Source organism: Atractosteus spatula, chromosome 25 (genome assembly GCF_055471065.1).
Source record: "Atractosteus spatula isolate fAtrSpa1 chromosome 25, fAtrSpa1.hap1, whole genome shotgun sequence".
Classification (NCBI taxonomy): Eukaryota; Metazoa; Chordata; class Actinopteri; order Semionotiformes; family Lepisosteidae; genus Atractosteus; species Atractosteus spatula.
The window spans coordinates 14,698,549-14,721,236 of NC_142730.1; the positions used below are offsets into that span (position 1 = coordinate 14,698,549).

General features: G+C 46.5%; 7 non-coding genes across 7 annotated transcripts; 4 read left to right on the forward strand and 3 right to left on the reverse strand.

Annotated features, from left to right (window-relative positions):
- The first annotated feature begins 155 nt into the window (after positions 1-155).
- trnal-cag (transfer RNA leucine (anticodon CAG)) lies at positions 156-238 on the forward strand. Its single transcript has one exon. It is a non-coding gene; the product is annotated as a tRNA-Leu (tRNA).
- A 3,293-nt stretch (positions 239-3,531) lies between these two features.
- On the reverse strand, positions 3,532-3,604 carry trnak-cuu (transfer RNA lysine (anticodon CUU)). Its single transcript has one exon. It is a non-coding gene; the product is annotated as a tRNA-Lys (tRNA).
- A 1,048-nt stretch (positions 3,605-4,652) lies between these two features.
- On the forward strand, positions 4,653-4,735 carry trnal-cag (transfer RNA leucine (anticodon CAG)). Its single transcript has one exon. It is a non-coding gene; the product is annotated as a tRNA-Leu (tRNA).
- Positions 4,736-9,420: 4,685 nt separating this feature from the next.
- On the reverse strand, positions 9,421-9,493 carry trnak-cuu (transfer RNA lysine (anticodon CUU)). The gene has a single exon. It is a non-coding gene; the product is annotated as a tRNA-Lys (tRNA).
- A 1,048-nt stretch (positions 9,494-10,541) lies between these two features.
- trnal-cag (transfer RNA leucine (anticodon CAG)) lies at positions 10,542-10,624 on the forward strand. Its single transcript has one exon. It is a non-coding gene; the product is annotated as a tRNA-Leu (tRNA).
- Positions 10,625-15,309: 4,685 nt separating this feature from the next.
- Positions 15,310-15,382, reverse strand: trnak-cuu (transfer RNA lysine (anticodon CUU)). The gene has a single exon. It is a non-coding gene; the product is annotated as a tRNA-Lys (tRNA).
- Positions 15,383-16,547: 1,165 nt separating this feature from the next.
- Positions 16,548-16,630, forward strand: trnal-cag (transfer RNA leucine (anticodon CAG)). The gene has a single exon. It is a non-coding gene; the product is annotated as a tRNA-Leu (tRNA).
- Positions 16,631-22,688: the final 6,058 nt, after the last annotated feature.

Below are 22,688 nucleotides of genomic sequence, written 5' to 3' on the forward strand. Positions count from 1 at the left end.
ATCACACGCTGCTCTACACTGGATTATAAAGGCCGACACATTTTCCAAACATTTTAATGCTGGAGTCACACTGTAGTATTAATAACAGTGCGATACTCGAAGAGCGTAGTGGGATCGCGGTGGCTCATCAGACCGCTTTGGGGGAGGGGGCTGGCGTCAGGATGGCCGAGCGGTCTAAGGCGCTGCGTTCAGGTCACAATCTCCCCTGGAGGCGTGGGTTCGAATCCCACTCCTGACAAAAAGCTTGCGCCATTCCCTCTCCAGTCGGGTGCACATGGGTGAAGCAGCCTGACGTAGGAGACGTGCACCTATAGGCACGCGCGTGTCCCATACCTCTCCTGATTTAGCTCGTACTCCATAGGATGGAAGCGGCTGCTCTGGCTTTTTCACTCGAATATAATCTGATCGCAACAGAAGGCCGTGCAGCCCAGTGCTGGTTTAAGAATGCCTCGTGTCTTCAGGCCCCTATTCCATCAGGTTACCCCTTTGGAATAGTCGTCCGAAAATGACGGAAAAGGAGAAGCACGTAAGCTCCCACAAACTGCCTTAGCATTAGCGGTTGGAATCTGATGGGAGAAAAGCAACCCGGCTCGCCGTCAAGCAATCCATCCCTGGTCTCCCACGTGACGGGCGGGAATACGCCCCACTATACTAACGAGGAGCGCTTGCTTGGCGCTTGAAGACACTTCCTCTTGCGGCTACTACTGTTTCCGGTTTCGCCTTTTATTTTCATTCCTCCCAGAGGAGCGCATGAAAACGTTTCCATCTGCGCCATCCTCACCCCTCCACTGCTATGGTCACTGCTCCTCCTGGTGCACTGCAAACACCTATTCAGTCGGTTCTTTCAGTTTGAATAATTAGATCTTCAAAGGCTGGAAGTAGGGCGCAAGGCATGCCAATGCCAAAAGCGTGGTTGTCTGCTTCCAAGTGTGAAATGTCGCTGGGGGACGCTGAAGACATGACTTCCAAGGCAGCAGGTCCAAGCGATTTAGCGTTTGTACAAGAAGCAGGAAGAGAGAAACGGCACTCCGCCTTTTTCTGGGCAGGCGCACGGCGACACGAGAAGGACGCCGTAGTCGGCAGGATTCGACCCGGCGCGGGGAGAGCCCAATGGCTTTCTAGTCCATCGCCTTAACCGCTCGGCCACAACTACAGGGAGCGCCGCCGCCGCCGTCTTGCGATCATTTAACACGGAGGGCGAGGCGGCGGAGGTAACCTTTTTCAACGTCGCTCTCCGTTTCAAAAAAAAAAAAGGCAAATGACATGCTAGCACTCAGACACCCCTCAGAAGATTGAAGGGTGGCTTAAAGCTGGAATGATTAGGTCTCCCCGCTCCGACACCAAAATGGAACTTCGTTAGGCAGAGAGAAAGCAACATCGGAGGAGCGTGAACGAGACTTTCGAAGCTGCTCCACACGGCACTTTGAATCGCAGACATAGCAGTGTTAGAGGCAGGAATCGCCTTTGCGAACGCGATGAGAAACAGAACGCAAGCTCAGGTCCTGCGGTTTAATAAGCAGGCACGGCTTTCATGCGACTGCACATTTCTTTTCTGGAGCGAGTTGACTTTCAGCTTCAAGAAATTCACACAACTTCCGAAATCCGAAATACAAATCTGGCTCATCGCTGCACAAGAAATGCCGCCGGCTGGCAAGAAAATGACAGCGATGTTTTTCCTTAACGACAAACTTCCGATGGAGAAAAACAACGGCGGTGTGTCGTGGAAATTTAACTATCAAGGAAGCCACAAGAGAGAGTTCTCACCTGAGTAAGGTCTTTATTTCAATATTGCAATATTGGGAGCCCTGTTGCCACTTCGCAAAGTGCAACCGGAGACTCAATTTGTTACAAGCAGTACAGGGTTTTTATAAGACGTTGCGCTGTAAAAAAGCTCAGTGCTTTGTCCCTTCAAAAGCTTCCCCTTTCCCTAAGACAAAACAGATTACAACATAGAACGAGAGAAGAAGCACTAGATTTGTTATTCAAAGCTTATCAGTTACTTTAGGCTAATTCTAACGACCCAGACAGCATATATTGTTTTGGTACATTGTCTTCTAAAGTTACCCAAACAGTGTACTTTGTTGACGCACTGTATTCTAAAGTTCTGCACGTACTGTAGCACAGCAATTACATCCTTGAAATATATTATCTAAAAGCACCAATATATTTTTTTCAAAGCTCTCTACATTTTAAAAATCAATTTACTTATTAGATTTCCACTTCAGGTGCGTGTCTGTCGGCTTGATTCAGTTTAATGCAAGTATTCATTCTCTTTCTGGAATATACAGCTTGCGACAGATGAAATACAATTCTTGGCTTTTCTGGGTGGGTGCAGAAGAAATCCTGCCGGCTGCTTCTGGAAAAGAATTCCAGCCTTTTTTACTCTTTAACCAGAAACTTGCGAATGATACAAAGCAAGCGGGGGGCGTTTCTGTGCAGCTGTTAACTGAACGGCTGCTGGTTCAAGCCCACCCAGGGCTTGTTCCGATTTCAACATCATGCCCCCTAAAGGTAGACTGGATTTCTTTGCGAAACATTCACCCTTTGGACATTTCAGGAAAGGTGCGTGTCGATGCAAGACTTGAAAAGCTTTCCATACAACGAAAAAAATAGTGCTTTTGATTGAAGGAAACGGCAAGAGCAGTTTGAGCAGCTCCGGCCTCTCAAGCGCTTTACAAAGTGATCGGCACCTCGATAGGCAGTTTAGAAGGCTGAGAATGATGCTGGAAGCACAGCGACGTTCTAAAACCAGCGCTTGAAAAGCATCTGCATACATAAAATGTCCATTTCTCAAAAGCTAAATCTGCAGCTTCAGAAGATTGTCAGCTGTATGTTTTCGTTCTTTGTTTCCTTTTTTTACATGACAAGCTTTCGAGAAATGAACTGTCGTTTGTGATGAAGGCTGCATTCGAAATTGTGCATCTAGCTTAGTTCAATGAAATCGGAACGTGCGCCTGTCTCAAACGGATGGCTCTTTGCAGGCACACTACGGAAACCTGCGGGCGCAAGTTGGGAGAAGTGACTCTTGCAGAGTGTCGAGCTTCGAGAACAGGACTCCGCTCAGGAAGATATTGCCACGTGTTGAAGAGTTGCTTTTCGCCATTTCTTTCCCATATTTTTCCAGTGCGGTTCAAAATGTTACGTACGTACGTGTTACCTGCAAAATCACAGTGAAACTGTTATGGCGAAAAGATTCCAAATAGTTATTGTATTAGAATAGCTCTGCAATTTCTTAGCCTTCGTACACGCAGTGTTTAAGGAAAGGCTAGAGTAAATGAAACTGTAAATAGACAGGAGCTCTTATCAGTTTTCATACAAGTTATGATGGCTGCAGCTCCTATCTGCGTCAGAGTGACCGGAGCCAACGGATTGTCTGCGGAACCTTTGATTTATCTCTCGGGCAAAGAGCTAGATAAGCCCTTTTCATCTCAGTTTCATCACACCTGTGCATTAAAGTTTAGTGCTCGGTACCATCAAGGTGTAAGAGGGTCAAGGATGAGCACGAAACTTTGTTAATAAGGAGACGGGCACCGCCCAACGTGGGGCTCGAACCCACGACCCTGAGATTAAGAGTCTCATGCTCTACCGACTGAGCTAGCCGGGCGCCAGGGAAGCAAGGGGTTAACGTGTCCCTGTTGACATCAATTGGACAAGGTATACTTCCTGGCTTTTCATCATGTGGTGACCGGATTCGAGAGTAGCACACCCTGTTCTTTGTTGATTACTGTACCTCAAGCAGCGCAAATGTCAGTAATCATTGAAATGTACGACCTACAATCTCCTCAGCATGCCCGCGTGGACTCCTCTGTGATCATCCTTCTACGTTCTGCTGTAGTTTTCATGCAAGTGAAAACCGTGCTCCAAATAACAACGGCACAGTTGTATCCTGCGGTAAGCATTCTTCTAATTCCATCGTTTTGCTCCAGGGAAAAGGTAGCGCATCATAGTGTTGATATTCCAAGGTCTCAGAGTCCGTATTGGATGGCTTGGATGCAGACATCGCTCAGAGCTCCCAGTATGATTTTCCCGAGTTCAGTTTTGCAGTGTCTTAGTGCTTTCCTGCTTCCAGTGGGTCTTTGAATGCTCTGCTAAGTAGAGACGTGACATAATTACTAATGCGACCGACTGTGCTGGCTGTTCCTGGTTAATAATGATTAATGCGAGAAATCAATATAAACATAACTGCTTCGATTTCGAGAGAGAAACTCAGAACAGAACTTAAGGAAAGGGAGATCCACACTACTTTAATGCACTTTGCTAACCCGATGGAATGCTTATGAACCATGCGTAAGACACATGTAGCAGAGGATGGTTTCAATCCATCAACCTCTGGGTTATGGGCCCAGCACGCTTCCGCTGCGCCACTCTGCTGACGGCCATCCTACGCGTTCCACCTAACTGCTCTTTGTATTTCCTACATAAGTGATGAAAGAGTTGAAAGTTTCAGTGACAAACGCAGACGTCACTTTGAGCGCTTGGTGTTTTGTAGCACAAATCATCACACGCTGCTCTACACTGGATTATAAAGGCCGACACATTTTCCAAACATTTTAATGCTGGAGTCACACTGTAGTATTAATAACAGTGCGATACTCGAAGAGCATAGTGGGATCGCGGTGGCTCATCAGACCGCTTTGGGGGAGGGGGCTGGTGTCAGGATGGCCGAGCGGTCTAAGGCGCTGCGTTCAGGTCGCAGTCTCCCCTGGAGGCGTGGGTTCGAATCCCACTCCTGACAAAAAGCTTGCGCCATTCCCTCTCCAGTCGGGTGCACATGGGTGAAGCAGCCTGACGTAGGAGACATGCACCTATAGGCACGCGCGTGTCCCATACGTCTCCTGATTTAGCTCGTACTCCATAGGATGGAAGCGGCTGCTCTGGCTTTTTCACTCGAATATAATCTGATCGCAACAGAAGGCCGTGCAGCCCAGTGCTGGTTTAAGAATGCCTCGTGTCTTCAGGCCCCTATTCCATCAGGTTACCCCTTTGGAATAGTCGTCCGAAAATGACGGAAAAGGAGAAGCACGTAAGCTCCCACAAACTGCGTTAGCATTAGCGGTTGGAATCTGATGGGAGAAAAGCAACCCGGCTCGCCGTCAAGCAATCCATCCCTGGTCTCCCACGTGACGGGCGGGAATACGCACCACTATACTAACGAGGAGCGCTTGCTTGGCGCTTGAAGACACTTCCTCTTGCGGCTACTACTGTTTCCGGTTTCGCCTTTTATTTTCATTCCTCCCAGAGGAGCGCATGAAAACGTTTCCATCTGCGCCATCCTCACCCCTCCACTGCTATGGTCACTGCTCCTCCTGGTGCACTGCAAACACCTATTCAGTCGGTTCTTTCAGTTTGAATAATTAGATCTTCAAAGGCTGGAAGTAGGGCGCAAGGCATGCCAATGCCAAAAGCGTGGTTGTCTGCTTCCAAGTGTGAAATGTCGCTGGGGGACGCTGAAGACATGACTTCCAAGGCAGCAGGTCCAAGCGATTTAGCGTTTGTACAAGAAGCAGGAAGAGAGAAACGGCACTCCGCCTTTTTCTGGGCAGGCGCACGGCGACACGAGAAGGACGCCGTAGTCGGCAGGATTCGACCCGGCGCGGGGAGAGCCCAATGGCTTTCTAGTCCATCGCCTTAACCGCTCGGCCACAACTACAGGGAGCGCCGCCGCCGCCGTCTTGCGATCATTTAACACGGAGGGCGAGGCGGCGGAGGTAACCTTTTTCAACGTCGCTCTCCGTTTCAAAAAAAAAAAAGGCAAATGACATGCTAGCACTCAGACACCCCTCAGAAGATTGAAGGGTGGCTTAAAGCTGGAATGATTAGGTCTCCCCGCTCCGACACCAAAATGGAACTTCGTTAGGCAGAGAGAAAGCAACATCGGAGGAGCGTGAACGAGACTTTCGAAGCTGCTCCACACGGCACTTTGAATCGCAGACATAGCAGTGTTAGAGGCAGGAATCGCCTTTGCGAACGCGATGAGAAACAGAACGCAAGCTCAGGTCCTGCGGTTTAATAAGCAGGCACGGCTTTCATGCGACTGCACATTTCTTTTCTGGAGCGAGTTGACTTTCAGCTTCAAGAAATTCACACAACTTCCGAAATCCGAAATACAAATCTGGCTCATCGCTGCACAAGAAATGCCGCCGGCTGGCAAGAAAATGACAGCGATGTTTTTCCTTAACGACAAACTTCCGATGGAGAAAAACAACGGCGGTGTGTCGTGGAAATTTAACTATCAAGGAAGCCACAAGAGAGAGTTCTCACCTGAGTAAGGTCTTTATTTCAATATTGCAATATTGGGAGCCCTGTTGCCACTTCGCAAAGTGCAACCAGAGACTCAATTTGTCACAAGCAGTACAGGGTTTTTATAAGACGTTGCGCTGTAAAAAAGCTCAGTGCTTTGTCCCTTCAAAAACTTCCCCTTTCCCTAAGACAAAACAGATTACATCATAGAGCGAGAGAAGAAGCACTAGATTTGTTATTCAAAGCTCATCAGTTACTTTCGGCTAATTCTAACGAACCAGACAGCATATATTGTTTTGGTACATTGTCTTCTAAAGTAACCCAAACAGTGTACTTTGTTGACGCACTGTTTTCTAAAATTCTGCACATACTGTAGCACAGCAATTACATCCTTGAAATATATTATCTAAAAGCACCAATATATTTTTTTCAAAGCTCTCTACATTTTAAGAATCAATTTACTTATTAGATTTCCACTTCAATTCCCTCCTTTTTATTCTTGAAAATGATTAAAAGTTAGATTCTTCATATGGACTCCCAGGAGGCTCCCATACTTCGGATTCTTGCGTTCTTATCAGAACATACTGATGCGCAAACATATTCATTACCATATTTGAAAAGCATTGGAATAATACATGTCATATAGCAACATGAAAACAGGAAGACAAGTATCACAGCCCCTATAATCGGTGTTAGTAACTTAAAGAAAAACATTCCCCCTGGCCCAAACAGTGATTCTAACCAGGAGAGAAATGGGTGAGGCTGTAGAATGAGGCATTAAAGCACATACATAACAAGATGCATTACATTTCTTTAACTTTAACTGTTCTTCTAGTTGTTGTATCTGCCTGGTACTAAAACTACCATTTTCTGGAAAACCTAACTTACTCCACGATGGAAGACACTTTATTCCCCTTTCTCCAAATTCCCTGTACATGTACTTCGCTGGACCGCTCGGTCCTGTTTCCGTCTTCGAATTTTCATTTCCCATTTTTACCGATCGGTGCCTTACTTTAGAACCTTATCACATTAACTACTCCGCAGAGCAAAAACCACACGTCTGTGTTAAGATAAGTTCTTTATGAGTCCCGGACTCATCAAACCCGCGTGAGAACACCCTCACCGGCCTGCTCTTTCTCTGCTATAAGACCACAGAAAAAATTCTTATAAATCGTCTTAAAACAAAAGTTCGTTAAAAGGATCACTTACTGACGTCAGACAGCCGTGAATTCTCCAGACGCGTCTCAGGAAGGACAAACAGTTTATCCTCCGAGGTTCGTCCAATTTGCTAAAATTGTCCGGCTCCGGATGGAGTTTCAGCAGCCGTCCGCGCTCAGGTTAGTGTCCCATCTGGGGTGCCAATTCTGTCGTGGAAATTTAACTATCAAGGAAGCCACAAGAGAGAGTTCTCACCTGAGTAAGGTCTTTATTTCAATATTGCAATATTGGGAGCCCTGTTGCCACTTCGCAAAGTGCAACCGGAGACTCAATTTGTTACAAGCAGTACAGGGTTTTTATAAGACGTTGCGCTGTAAAAAAGCTCAGTGCTTTGTCCCTTCAAAAGCTTCCCCTTTCCCTAAGACAAAACAGATTACAACATAGAACGAGAGAAGAAGCACTAGATTTGTTATTCAAAGCTTATCAGTTACTTTCGGCTAATTCTAATGACCCAGACAGCATATATTGTTTTGGTACATTGTCTTCTAAAGTTACCCAAACAGTGTACTTTGTTGACGCACTGTTTTCTAAAATTCTGCACGTACTGTAGCACAGCAATTACATCCTTGAAATATATTATCTAAAAGCACCAATATATTTTTTTCAAAGCTCTCTACATTTTAAGAATCAATTTACTTATTAGATTTCCACTTCAGGTGCGTGTCTGTCGGCTTGATTCAGTTTAATGCAAGTATTCATTCTCTTTCTGAAACATACAGCTTGCGACAGATGAAATACAATTCTTGGCTTTTCTGGGTGGGTGCAGAAGAAATCCTGCCGGCTGCTTCTGGAAAAGAATTCCAGCCTTTTTTACTCTTTAACCAGAAACTTGCGAATGATACAAAGCAAGCGGGGGGCGTTTCTGTGCAGCTGTTAACTGAACGGCTGCTGGTTCAAGCCCACCCAGGGCTTGTTCCGATTTCAACATCATGCCCCCTAAAGGTAGACTGGATTTCTTTGCGAAACATTCACCCTTTGGACATTTCAGGAAAGGTGCGTGTCGATGCAAGACTTGAAAAGCTTTCCATACAACGAAAAAAATAGTGCTTTTGATTGAAGGAAACGGCAAGAGCAGTTTGAGCAGCTCCGGCCTCTCAAGCGCTTTACAAAGTGATCGGCACCTCGATAGGCAGTTTAGAAGGCTGAGAATGATGCTGGAAGCACAGCGACGTTCTAAAACCAGCGCTTGAAAAGCATCTGCATACATAAAATGTCCATTTCTCAAAAGCTAAATCTGCAGCTTCAGAAGATTGTCAGCTGTATGTTTTCGTTCTTTGTTTCCTTTTTTTACATGACAAGCTTTCGAGAAATGAACTGTCGTTTGTGATGAAGGCTGCATTCGAAATTGTGCATCTAGCTTAGTTCAATGAAATCGGAACGTGCGCCTGTCTCAAACGGATGGCTCTTTGCAGGCACACTACGGAAACCTGCGGGCGCAAGTTGGGAGAAGTGACTCTTGCAGAGTGTCGAGCTTCGAGAACAGGACTCCGCTCAGGAAGATATTGCCACGTGTTGAAGAGTTGCTTTTCGCCATTTCTTTCCCATATTTTTCCAGTGCGGTTCAAAATGTTACGTACGTACGTGTTACCTGCAAAATCACAGTGAAACTGTTATGGCGAAAAGATTCCAAATAGTTATTGTATTAGAATAGCTCTGCAATTTCTTAGCCTTCGTACACGCAGTGTTTAAGGAAAGGCTAGAGTAAATGAAACTGTAAATAGACAGGAGCTCTTATCAGTTTTCATACAAGTTATGATGGCTGCAGCTCCTATCTGCGTCAGAGTGACCGGAGCCAACGGATTGTCTGCGGAACCTTTGATTTATCTCTCGGGCAAAGAGCTAGATAAGCCCTTTTCATCTCAGTTTCATCACACCTGTGCATTAAAGTTTAGTGCTCGGTACCATCAAGGTGTAAGAGGGTCAAGGATGAGCACGAAACTTTGTTAATAAGGAGACGGGCACCGCCCAACGTGGGGCTCGAACCCACGACCCTGAGATTAAGAGTCTCATGCTCTACCGACTGAGCTAGCCGGGCGCCAGGGAAGCAAGGGGTTAACGTGTCCCTGTTGACATCAATTGGACAAGGTATACTTCCTGGCTTTTCATCATGTGGTGACCGGATTCGAGAGTAGCACACCCTGTTCTTTGTTGATTACTGTACCTCAAGCAGCGCAAATGTCAGTAATCATTGAAATGTACGACCTACAATCTCCTCAGCATGCCCGCGTGGACTCCTCTGTGATCATCCTTCTACGTTCTGCTGTAGTTTTCATGCAAGTGAAAACCGTGCTCCAAATAACAACGGCACAGTTGTATCCTGCGGTAAGCATTCTTCTAATTCCATCGTTTTGCTCCAGGGAAAAGGTAGCGCATCATAGTGTTGATATTCCAAGGTCTCAGAGTCCGTATTGGATGGCTTGGATGCAGACATCGCTCAGAGCTCCCAGTATGATTTTCCCGAGTTCAGTTTTGCAGTGTCTTAGTGCTTTCCTGCTTCCAGTGGGTCTTTGAATGCTCTGCTAAGTAGAGACGTGACATAATTACTAATGCGACCGACTGTGCTGGCTGTTCCTGGTTAATAATGATTAATGCGAGAAATCAATATAAACATAACTGCTTCGATTTCGAGAGAGAAACTCAGAACAGAACTTAAGGAAAGGGAGATCCACACTACTTTAATGCACTTTGCTAACCCGATGGAATGCTTATGAACCATGCGTAAGACACATGTAGCAGAGGATGGTTTCAATCCATCAACCTCTGGGTTATGGGCCCAGCACGCTTCCGCTGCGCCACTCTGCTGACGGCCATCCTACGCGTTCCACCTAACTGCTCTTTGTATTTCCTACATAAGTGATGAAAGAGTTGAAAGTTTCAGTGACAAACGCAGACGTCACTTTGAGCGCTTGGTGTTTTGTAGCACAAATCATCACACGCTGCTCTACACTGGATTATAAAGGCCGACACATTTTCCAAACATTTTAATGCTGGAGTCACACTGTAGTATTAATAACAGTGCGATACTCGAAGAGCATAGTGGGATCGCGGTGGCTCATCAGACCGCTTTGGGGGAGGGGGCTGGTGTCAGGATGGCCGAGCGGTCTAAGGCGCTGCGTTCAGGTCGCAGTCTCCCCTGGAGGCGTGGGTTCGAATCCCACTCCTGACAAAAAGCTTGCGCCATTCCCTCTCCAGTCGGGTGCACATGGGTGAAGCAGCCTGACGTAGGAGACATGCACCTATAGGCACGCGCGTGTCCCATACGTCTCCTGATTTAGCTCGTACTCCATAGGATGGAAGCGGCTGCTCTGGCTTTTTCACTCGAATATAATCTGATCGCAACAGAAGGCCGTGCAGCCCAGTGCTGGTTTAAGAATGCCTCGTGTCTTCAGGCCCCTATTCCATCAGGTTACCCCTTTGGAATAGTCGTCCGAAAATGACGGAAAAGGAGAAGCACGTAAGCTCCCACAAACTGCGTTAGCATTAGCGGTTGGAATCTGATGGGAGAAAAGCAACCCGGCTCGCCGTCAAGCAATCCATCCCTGGTCTCCCACGTGACGGGCGGGAATACGCACCACTATACTAACGAGGAGCGCTTGCTTGGCGCTTGAAGACACTTCCTCTTGCGGCTACTACTGTTTCCGGTTTCGCCTTTTATTTTCATTCCTCCCAGAGGAGCGCATGAAAACGTTTCCATCTGCGCCATCCTCACCCCTCCACTGCTATGGTCACTGCTCCTCCTGGTGCACTGCAAACACCTATTCAGTCGGTTCTTTCAGTTTGAATAATTAGATCTTCAAAGGCTGGAAGTAGGGCGCAAGGCATGCCAATGCCAAAAGCGTGGTTGTCTGCTTCCAAGTGTGAAATGTCGCTGGGGGACGCTGAAGACATGACTTCCAAGGCAGCAGGTCCAAGCGATTTAGCGTTTGTACAAGAAGCAGGAAGAGAGAAACGGCACTCCGCCTTTTTCTGGGCAGGCGCACGGCGACACGAGAAGGACGCCGTAGTCGGCAGGATTCGACCCGGCGCGGGGAGAGCCCAATGGCTTTCTAGTCCATCGCCTTAACCGCTCGGCCACAACTACAGGGAGCGCCGCCGCCGCCGTCTTGCGATCATTTAACACGGAGGGCGAGGCGGCGGAGGTAACCTTTTTCAACGTCGCTCTCCGTTTCAAAAAAAAAAAAGGCAAATGACATGCTAGCACTCAGACACCCCTCAGAAGATTGAAGGGTGGCTTAAAGCTGGAATGATTAGGTCTCCCCGCTCCGACACCAAAATGGAACTTCGTTAGGCAGAGAGAAAGCAACATCGGAGGAGCGTGAACGAGACTTTCGAAGCTGCTCCACACGGCACTTTGAATCGCAGACATAGCAGTGTTAGAGGCAGGAATCGCCTTTGCGAACGCGATGAGAAACAGAACGCAAGCTCAGGTCCTGCGGTTTAATAAGCAGGCACGGCTTTCATGCGACTGCACATTTCTTTTCTGGAGCGAGTTGACTTTCAGCTTCAAGAAATTCACACAACTTCCGAAATCCGAAATACAAATCTGGCTCATCGCTGCACAAGAAATGCCGCCGGCTGGCAAGAAAATGACAGCGATGTTTTTCCTTAACGACAAACTTCCGATGGAGAAAAACAACGGCGGTGTGTCGTGGAAATTTAACTATCAAGGAAGCCACAAGAGAGAGTTCTCACCTGAGTAAGGTCTTTATTTCAATATTGCAATATTGGGAGCCCTGTTGCCACTTCGCAAAGTGCAACCAGAGACTCAATTTGTCACAAGCAGTACAGGGTTTTTATAAGACGTTGCGCTGTAAAAAAGCTCAGTGCTTTGTCCCTTCAAAAACTTCCCCTTTCCCTAAGACAAAACAGATTACATCATAGAGCGAGAGAAGAAGCACTAGATTTGTTATTCAAAGCTCATCAGTTACTTTCGGCTAATTCTAACGAACCAGACAGCATATATTGTTTTGGTACATTGTCTTCTAAAGTAACCCAAACAGTGTACTTTGTTGACGCACTGTTTTCTAAAATTCTGCACGTACTGTAGCACAGCAATTACATCCTTGAAATATATTATCTAAAAGCACCAATATATTTTTTTCAAAGCTCTCTACATTTTAAGAATCAATTTACTTATTAGATTTCCACTTCAATTCCCTCCTTTTTATTCTTGAAAATGATTAAAAGTTAGATTCTTCATATGGACTCCCAGGAGGCTCCCATACTTCGGATTCTTGCGTTCTTATCAGAACATACTGATGCGCAAACATATTCATTACCATATTTGAAAAGCATTGGAATAATACATGTCATATAGCAACATGAAAACAGGAAGACAAGTATCACAGCCCCTATAATCGGTGTTAGTAACTTAAAGAAAAACATTCCCCCTGGCCCAAACAGTGATTCTAACCAGGAGAGAAATGGGTGAGGCTGTAGAATGAGGCATTAAAGCACATACATAACAAGATGCATTACATTTCTTTAACTTTAACTGTTCTTCTAGTTGTTGTATCTGCCTGGTACTAAAACTACCATTTTCTGGAAAACCTAACTTACTCCACGATGGAAGACACTTTATTCCCCTTTCTCCAAATTCCCTGTACATGTACTTCGCTGGACCGCTCGGTCCTGTTTCCGTCTTCGAATTTTCATTTCCCATTTTTACCGATCGGTGCCTTACTTTAGAACCTTATCACATTAACTACTCCGCAGAGCAAAAACCACACGTCTGTGTTAAGATAAGTTCTTTATGAGTCCCGGACTCATCAAACCCGCGTGAGAACACCCTCACCGGCCTGCTCTTTCTCTGCTATAAGACCACAGAAAAAATTCTTATAAATCGTCTTAAAACAAAAGTTCGTTAAAAGGATCACTTACTGACGTCAGACAGCCGTGAATTCTCCAGACGCGTCTCAGGAAGGACAAACAGTTTATCCTCCGAGGTTCGTCCAATTTGCTAAAATTGTCCGGCTCCGGATGGAGTTTCAGCAGCCGTCCGCGCTCAGGTTAGTGTCCCATCTGGGGTGCCAATTCTGTCGTGGAAATTTAACTATCAAGGAAGCCACAAGAGAGAGTTCTCACCTGAGTAAGGTCTTTATTTCAATATTGCAATATTGGGAGCCCTGTTGCCACTTCGCAAAGTGCAACCGGAGACTCAATTTGTTACAAGCAGTACAGGGTTTTTATAAGACGTTGCGCTGTAAAAAAGCTCAGTGCTTTGTCCCTTCAAAAGCTTCCCCTTTCCCTAAGACAAAACAGATTACAACATAGAACGAGAGAAGAAGCACTAGATTTGTTATTCAAAGCTTATCAGTTACTTTCGGCTAATTCTAATGACCCAGACAGCATATATTGTTTTGGTACATTGTCTTCTAAAGTTACCCAAACAGTGTACTTTGTTGACGCACTGTTTTCTAAAATTCTGCACGTACTGTAGCACAGCAATTACATCCTTGAAATATATTATCTAAAAGCACCAATATATTTTTTTCAAAGCTCTCTACATTTTAAGAATCAATTTACTTATTAGATTTCCACTTCAGGTGCGTGTCTGTCGGCTTGATTCAGTTTAATGCAAGTATTCATTCTCTTTCTGAAACATACAGCTTGCGACAGATGAAATACAATTCTTGGCTTTTCTGGGTGGGTGCAGAAGAAATCCTGCCGGCTGCTTCTGGAAAAGAATTCCAGCCTTTTTTACTCTTTAACCAGAAACTTGCGAATGATACAAAGCAAGCGGGGGGCGTTTCTGTGCAGCTGTTAACTGAACGGCTGCTGGTTCAAGCCCACCCAGGGCTTGTTCCGATTTCAACATCATGCCCCCTAAAGGTAGACTGGATTTCTTTGCGAAACATTCACCCTTTGGACATTTCAGGAAAGGTGCGTGTCGATGCAAGACTTGAAAAGCTTTCCATACAACGAAAAAAATAGTGCTTTTGATTGAAGGAAACGGCAAGAGCAGTTTGAGCAGCTCCGGCCTCTCAAGCGCTTTACAAAGTGATCGGCACCTCGATAGGCAGTTTAGAAGGCTGAGAATGATGCTGGAAGCACAGCGACGTTCTAAAACCAGCGCTTGAAAAGCATCTGCATACATAAAATGTCCATTTCTCAAAAGCTAAATCTGCAGCTTCAGAAGATTGTCAGCTGTATGTTTTCGTTCTTTGTTTCCTTTTTTTACATGACAAGCTTTCGAGAAATGAACTGTCGTTTGTGATGAAGGCTGCATTCGAAATTGTGCATCTAGCTTAGTTCAATGAAATCGGAACGTGCGCCTGTCTCAAACGGATGGCTCTTTGCAGGCACACTACGGAAACCTGCGGGCGCAAGTTGGGAGAAGTGACTCTTGCAGAGTGTCGAGCTTCGAGAACAGGACTCCGCTCAGGAAGATATTGCCACGTGTTGAAGAGTTGCTTTTCGCCATTTCTTTCCCATATTTTTCCAGTGCGGTTCAAAATGTTACGTACGTACGTGTTACCTGCAAAATCACAGTGAAACTGTTATGGCGAAAAGATTCCAAATAGTTATTGTATTAGAATAGCTCTGCAATTTCTTAGCCTTCGTACACGCAGTGTTTAAGGAAAGGCTAGAGTAAATGAAACTGTAAATAGACAGGAGCTCTTATCAGTTTTCATACAAGTTATGATGGCTGCAGCTCCTATCTGCGTCAGAGTGACCGGAGCCAACGGATTGTCTGCGGAACCTTTGATTTATCTCTCGGGCAAAGAGCTAGATAAGCCTTTTTCATCTCAGTTTCATCACACCTGTGCATTAAAGTTTAGTGCTCGGTACCATCAAGGTGTAAGAGGGTCAAGGATGAGCACGAAACTTTGTTAATAAGGAGACGGGCACCGCCCAACGTGGGGCTCGAACCCACGACCCTGAGATTAAGAGTCTCATGCTCTACCGACTGAGCTAGCCGGGCGCCAGGGAAGCAAGGGGTTAACGTGTCCCTGTTGACGTCAATTGGACAAGGTATACTTCCTGGCTTTTCATCATGTGGTGACCGGATTCGAGAGTAGCACACCCTGTTCTTTGTTGATTACTGTACCTCAAGCAGCGCAAATGTCAGTAATCATTGAAATGTACGACCTACAATCTCCTCAGCATGCCCGCGTGGACTCCTCTGTGATCATCCTTCTACGTTCTGCTGTAGTTTTCATGCAAGTGAAAACCGTGCTCCAAATAACAACGGCACAGTTGTATCCTGCGGTAAGCATTCTTCTAATTCCATCGTTTTGCTCCAGGGAAAAGGTAGCGCATCATAGTGTTGATATTCCAAGGTCTCAGAGTCCGTATTGGATGGCTTGGATGCAGACATCGCTCAGAGCTCCCAGTATGATTTTCCCGAGTTCAGTTTTGCAGTGTCTTAGTGCTTTCCTGCTTCCAGTGGGTCTTTGAATGCTCTGCTAAGTAGAGAAGTGACATAATTACTAATGCGACCGACTGTGCTGGCTGTTCCTGGTTAATAATGATTAATGCGAGAAATCAATATAAACATAACTGCTTCGATTTCGAGGTTCACTTGAAGCATTCGAAGAAACTATCAAAGATCTCAGAACAACCGAAGACACATTTGGTCATCTCCGTATTGGTGAAGATGAAAGAGTGTCAAGCTTGCACAAACACACACGAGAGAGAAACTCAGAACAGAACTTAAGGAAAGGGAGATCCACACTACTTTAATGCACTTTGCTAACCCGATGGAATGCTTATGAACCATGCGTAAGACACATGTAGCAGAGGATGGTTTCGATCCATCGACCTCTGGGTTATGGGCCCAGCACGCTCCCGCTGCGCCACTCTGTTGACGGCCATCCTACGCGTTCCACCTAACTGCTCTTTGTATTTCCTACATAAGTGATGAAAGAGTTGAAAGTTTCAGTGACAAACGCAGACGTCACTTTGAGCGCTTGGTGTTTTGTAGCACAAATCATCACACGCTGCTCTACACTGGATTATAAAGGCCGACACATTTTCCAAACATTTTAATGCTGGAGTCACACTGTAGTATTAATAACAGTGCGATACTCGAAGAGCGTAGTGGGATCGCGGTGGCTCATCAGACCGCTTTGGGGAAGAGGGCTGGCGTCAGGATGGCCGAGCGGTCTAAGGCGCTGCGTTCAGGTCGCAGTCTCCCCTGGAGGCGTGGGTTCGAATCCCACTCCTGACAAAAAGCTTGCTCCATTCCCTCTCCAGTCGGGTGCACATGGGTGAAGCAGCCTGACGTAGGAGACGTGCACCTATAGGCACGCGCGTGTCCCATACCTCTCCTGATTTAGCTCGTACTCCATAGGATGGAAGCGGCTGCTCTGGCTTTTTCACTCGAATATAATCTGATCGCAACAGAAGGCCGTGCAGCCCAGTGCTGGTTTAAGAATGCCTCGTGTCTTCAGGCCCCTATTCCATCAGGTTACCCCTTTGGAATAGTCGTCCGAAAATGACGGAAAAGGAGAAGCACGTAAGCTCCCACAAACTGCGTTAGCATTAGCGGTTGGAATCTGATGGGAGAAAAGCAACCCGGCTCGCCGTCAAGCAATCCATCCCTGGTCTCCCACGTGACGGGCGGGAATACGCACCACTATACTAACGAGGAGCGCTTGCTTGGCGCTTGAAGACACTTCCTCTTGCGGCTACTACTGTTTCCGGTTTCGCCTTTTATTTTCATTCCTCCCAGAGGAGCGCATGAAAACGTTTCCATCTGCGCCATCCTCACCCCTCCACTGCTATGGTCACTGCTCCTCCTGGTGCACTGCAAACACCTATTCAGTCGGTTCTTTCAGTTTGAATAATTAGATCTTCAAAGGCTGGAAGTAGGGCGCAAGGCATGCCAATGCCAAAAGCGTGGTTGTCTGCTTCCAAGTGTGAAATGTCGCTGGGGGACGCTGAAGACATGACTTCCAAGGCAGCAGGTCCAAGCGATTTAGCGTTTGTACAAGAAGCAGGAAGAGAGAAACGGCACTCCGCCTTTTTCTGGGCAGGCGCACGGCGACACGAGAAGGACGCCGTAGTCGGCAGGATTCGACCCGGCGCGGGGAGAGCCCAATGGCTTTCTAGTCCATCGCCTTAACCGCTCGGCCACAACTACAGGGAGCGCCGCCGCCGCCGTCTTGCGATCATTTAACACGGAGGGCGAGGCGGCGGAGGTAACCTTTTTCAACGTCGCTCTCCGTTTCAAAAAAAAAAAAGGCAAATGACATGCTAGCACTCAGACACCCCTCAGAAGATTGAAGGGTGGCTTAAAGCTGGAATGATTAGGTCTCCCCGCTCCGACACCAAAATGGAACTTCGTTAGGCAGAGAGAAAGCAACATCGGAGGAGCGTGAACGAGACTTTCGAAGCTGCTCCACACGGCACTTTGAATCGCAGACATAGCAGTGTTAGAGGCAGGAATCGCCTTTGCGAACGCGATGAGAAACAGAACGCAAGCTCAGGTCCTGCGGTTTAATAAGCAGGCACGGCTTTCATGCGACTGCACATTTCTTTTCTGGAGCGAGTTGACTTTCAGCTTCAAGAAATTCACACAACTTCCGAAATCCGAAATACAAATCTGGCTCATCGCTGCACAAGAAATGCCGCCGGCTGGCAAGAAAATGACAGCGATGTTTTTCCTTAACGACAAACTTCCGATGGAGAAAAACAACGGCGGTGTGTCGTGGAAATTTAACTATCAAGGAAGCCACAAGAGAGAGTTCTCACCTGAGTAAGGTCTTTATTTCAATATTGCAATATTGGGAGCCCTGTTGCCACTTCGCAAAGTGCAACCAGAGACTCAATTTGTCACAAGCAGTACAGGGTTTTTATAAGACGTTGCGCTGTAAAAAAGCTCAGTGCTTTGTCCCTTCAAAAACTTCCCCTTTCCCTAAGACAAAACAGATTACATCATAGAGCGAGAGAAGAAGCACTAGATTTGTTATTCAAAGCTCATCAGTTACTTTCGGCTAATTCTAACGAACCAGACAGCATATATTGTTTTGGTACATTGTCTTCTAAAGTAACCCAAACAGTGTACTTTGTTGACGCACTGTTTTCTAAAATTCTGCACGTACTGTAGCACAGCAATTACATCCTTGAAATATATTATCTAAAAGCACCAATATATTTTTTTCAAAGCTCTCTACATTTTAAGAATCAATTTACTTATTAGATTTCCACTTCAATTCCCTCCTTTTTATTCTTGAAAATGATTAAAAGTTAGATTCTTCATATGGACTCCCAGGAGGCTCCCATACTTCGGATTCTTGCGTTCTTATCAGAACATACTGATGCGCAAACATATTCATTACCATATTTGAAAAGCATTGGAATAATACATGTCATATAGCAACATAAAAACAGGAAGACAAGTATCACAGCCCCTATAATCGGTGTTAGTAACTTAAAGAAAAACATTCCCCCTGGCCCAAACAGTGATTCTAACCAGGAGAGAAATGGGTGAGGCTGTAGAATGAGGCATTAAAGCACATACATAACAAGATGCATTACATTTCTTTAACTTTAACTGTTCTTCTAGTTGTTGTATCTGCCTGGTACTAAAACTACCATTTTCTGGAAAACCTAACTTACTCCACTGTAGCGGCGAGGCTTAATAATAAGGCAGAATTAAGTGTTTCTGAGCTTCCCAAATGAGGCCCCATTTCTCTGTTCATCTCTGTGGTGCAGCCACAGAGAGACCATTAGGGTGATTTAAGGTTTCCTAGGACAGCTCCCAAAGGGGGGTGCACTTAGCTAAGCCTGGCTATCATGATCAATGGTCATCCATTGGCGCCTATCTGTCTAGGGAGTGCCAGTTGGACATCTGGACTGCATTCCTAAGTGTCAGGAGTAAGTGACTCATATCTCACCTTGATCAACCAATCAGGGACTGGTAGGGCTGAGTAACCCACGTGGGACTCTGATGCCCATGGAACTTTCAGCCAATCAACAAGCTGAAGTTCCTCCAGGTAAAAACAGGCAACACAGGCCTGGAGATTGAGATTCAACAAGATTCAGATTCGGGAGATTCAGTAAGATTCTGGAGAGGATTCTGTGGACTGTTCTAAAGGGAATTCAAAGGAGAATTCCAGGGCAGGACGGCCCAGGAGCAGAAGGCTCCCAAGGGCAGGACATTCTCGCAGCGCGCCTCCTGACCATCCCGAGACTCAGCCCGGACAACCACGGAACGGCCAGTGTGTCCGAGTGCCAGAACTTTCCTTTGTTCTAAGAGTCTAGAGTGGAGGTTGCCAGAGAGTAACCAGCAGCAGGCCTCGTGGACAGGTCAGAACTGTGGACAGCTGAATCACTATTCAGAACTAGCTCTTCATCAGGAACGAACCGGTCGTCTTCCTGACTTGCTGGGATCCACAGTCATCTTTTCTCCTGTGCACAAACTTTGCTAGTTAAAGCCAACACTAACTAGCCGGTCAGTGAGCATCAGCAGCGCACCGTCGCAAGCCGCACAGCACAGCCTGGCACGGAGCCAGAGAGCGCGGATTGGACAGCAACAAGCCTGCAGCTGATTGTTTGTGCCTGCAGGAGATCTGAATCCCCAGAAATTGGATGAGTATTCAACTTCAATGCATTACAGCTCGAGAATTCAATTGCTATCCCAACCAGTTGATATCAATTTAATTCCTAAGAGTTATGTACTTGTTTTGAGTATCTAATGTAGAAGTTGTAACCAAGTTCACTTTACGAAACGGTCTTAATGAATGATATACTGAACGTATGTCCTCTTGATGTGTAACACTTCGTAACTGATTGAATATATACCTTTTGTATTCTGATAACCCTCTCGATAAGATCTGTTAGGTTTATATGCATATTCTATGTATTAATAAATTTATCCTCGTGTATTAGTACCTGTGTGTGCGCGTTGTTTGAGTTATGTCGCGTGGTTGGATTCTAAAGCCATCAAAAGAATCAACTTTGTGATTTACTGCTACAATTGATAATTGTCTCAGTAAATGCCCAAACCCTACAGAACTGGTGCCTTCAGAGAGCCACTATGATTACATATTTGGCGTCCCTGAACGGCTATGAAACACTACATTTATGGCGTCCCTGGGTGGGCGTGGCAAGACTGAAATGAATCAACCAAGCGGAATAATTCATATAAAACGCCGCGGGTTTCATACACGATAATACAGTGTGCTGAAAGCCGAAAGAAAAAAAAAAGTTCCCCTTGCTCTTTAAGCAGTGCTTGAGTGTTTTGTGATCTTTTGCAATCTACCAGGTTGATTGCATACCTGATCTTGTGGTTTTCTGTGGTAAAACTGTGATTTCGTACTTAAAAGTAATACTCTTTAAGTTTAACGATGGTTGCTAAAAGGTCTGAATTCGAGTCGCTATTAAGCACTCTCTCTAGCAGCGACAAGTCTGACCACGATCTCTTCCATATCTCCGTCAGCGGAGAAGCTAGAAGGATAAATCTCCATTCTCTGAGAGAGCTAGCGAAGGACATAGAGAGATTTGACCCCGCAGTGTCAGAGAATAATATCGAGAGTTATATTCAAGACCTCAGGTATAACCTGCAGTACCTGCCAAACGCCACAGAACAGGAGAAAGTGTTTCTGGTCAGGAAAACTACCAGCAGAGCTGTACATGAGTGGATGGCTAGGCAGATGAAAGAAGTCTGTAGTGATTTTCAGGAGCTGTGTCAAGCACTTATCGAAGAATACAGTGCGTTTATTGACCCGACTGCTGCGATAGCCGCCGCTCTTAACATTAAGCACGAGAGAGCAGAGTCCCCTCGCGAATATTACGAGAGACTTAGACGAACTTATTTTGCAGGGCGAAATTATGAGGGTTGCGAAGAGAACACACATTTCAAGGGTTTATTCATTGCGAATCTCCACCCGTCAGTCAGAAAGATGATCTTAATGCATACAGATGCACAGACCATGAAAATGACTGATATTAAGAGATTCGCGCAGAAAGCCTGGGAGTATGATGTCCAAAGTCGCTCTGAGCAAAAAGCTGCTAAAGCGACTGTGTTCGCCGTCAGAGCCAGCAGGGTTAATTCCCCCCTGCTCGAAGGAGCACAGGCTCCTGAGCTGGCTAAGCCCCGTTCCAAAGCACTCACACAGGACCGCACCCAGCGTCCTAAGTGCCATGAGAACACCGGGGAAGGGAAAGGGCTAGAAAAGGCTGAACAAAAGGATTCAGTAGCCGCCCGCCTGGCCAGGCTTGAACAAGCTTTATTAGGACAGGGACAACCGCTCCCCAAGGCTGCCGGAAGCGTGAATGAGCTGATACTCTCCACTGGAGGAGGCGGAGACCCGCCCCCTCCCACTCCCTCAGTCTATCTGATTGAGCGGAAGGGTTCCTGCCTGGATGAGGTCAGCCACTCCCAAGTGAGTGCTGACTCCACCCCTGAAGTCACAGAGCAGGCAGTAAAACACAGAGGAAAAGCAGGAAGCTTTTACCTCAAGGCTGCCATGGGAGATGTCTTACCCAGTGAGACGCTGATTGACACTGAGGTTGAAAGGTGTTTGATGTCACACGGCAAGCTCAAACGGGTTGAAAAAGAAAAGGGCATGCGACTCAGAGAGGAACCTTTGGTGGATCACCAGAAAGGCAAAGTGTGGAAACAGGTCAAGGCTCCTAAGCCTTCTGTACAGAAGGAAAGGGGGGCCAAGAGGCAGACTGTGCTCACACAGTGCCCACCGAACACAGAAGCCTATGTGGAGATTCCTTCTGTTCCCTCTGGACAAGAAATAAAAATATTTTCTTGTTCCCCGGATATACAGGGAAGTCGTGTCCCGGCTGAGGTCACAACAGCCTCCCTGCCACAGGAGCGGTGCTCCAAGCAGCCGCCTGATCCACCAGGTAAAGCACACCCCTTTTACATCCCTAAAGAGGAGCAGATCTCCCCACCTGGCGATGAAAAGGAGCTTTCCCTGTGCACCCTGGCACCCAAGAGGGGTCAGGACCACCACCCTGCGGTGGTGGAAGGGATCCAGATGGCAGGAGAGCAGGTTGGTGATGTAGCCCTCACCCTTAGCCCTGAGAGGTCCTCTATTAGTGAGGATCTGCTTGAGCAGCTGTCACAGGGCCACCACCAGGTGCCCCTGGTGCAACATTCACAGGTTAGACAGGAGGTCCAGCTGGACGCTGAGACTACTGCGCTGTGGACACACCTGATCCCAGATGCCGATTCCCTCTGCTGTGACCCAGGGAACCTGCAGTCAGGTAACATTATTTCTCACAACTACCAGGTAGTGAGTGAGACTGACCTGATTGTTCCTGCC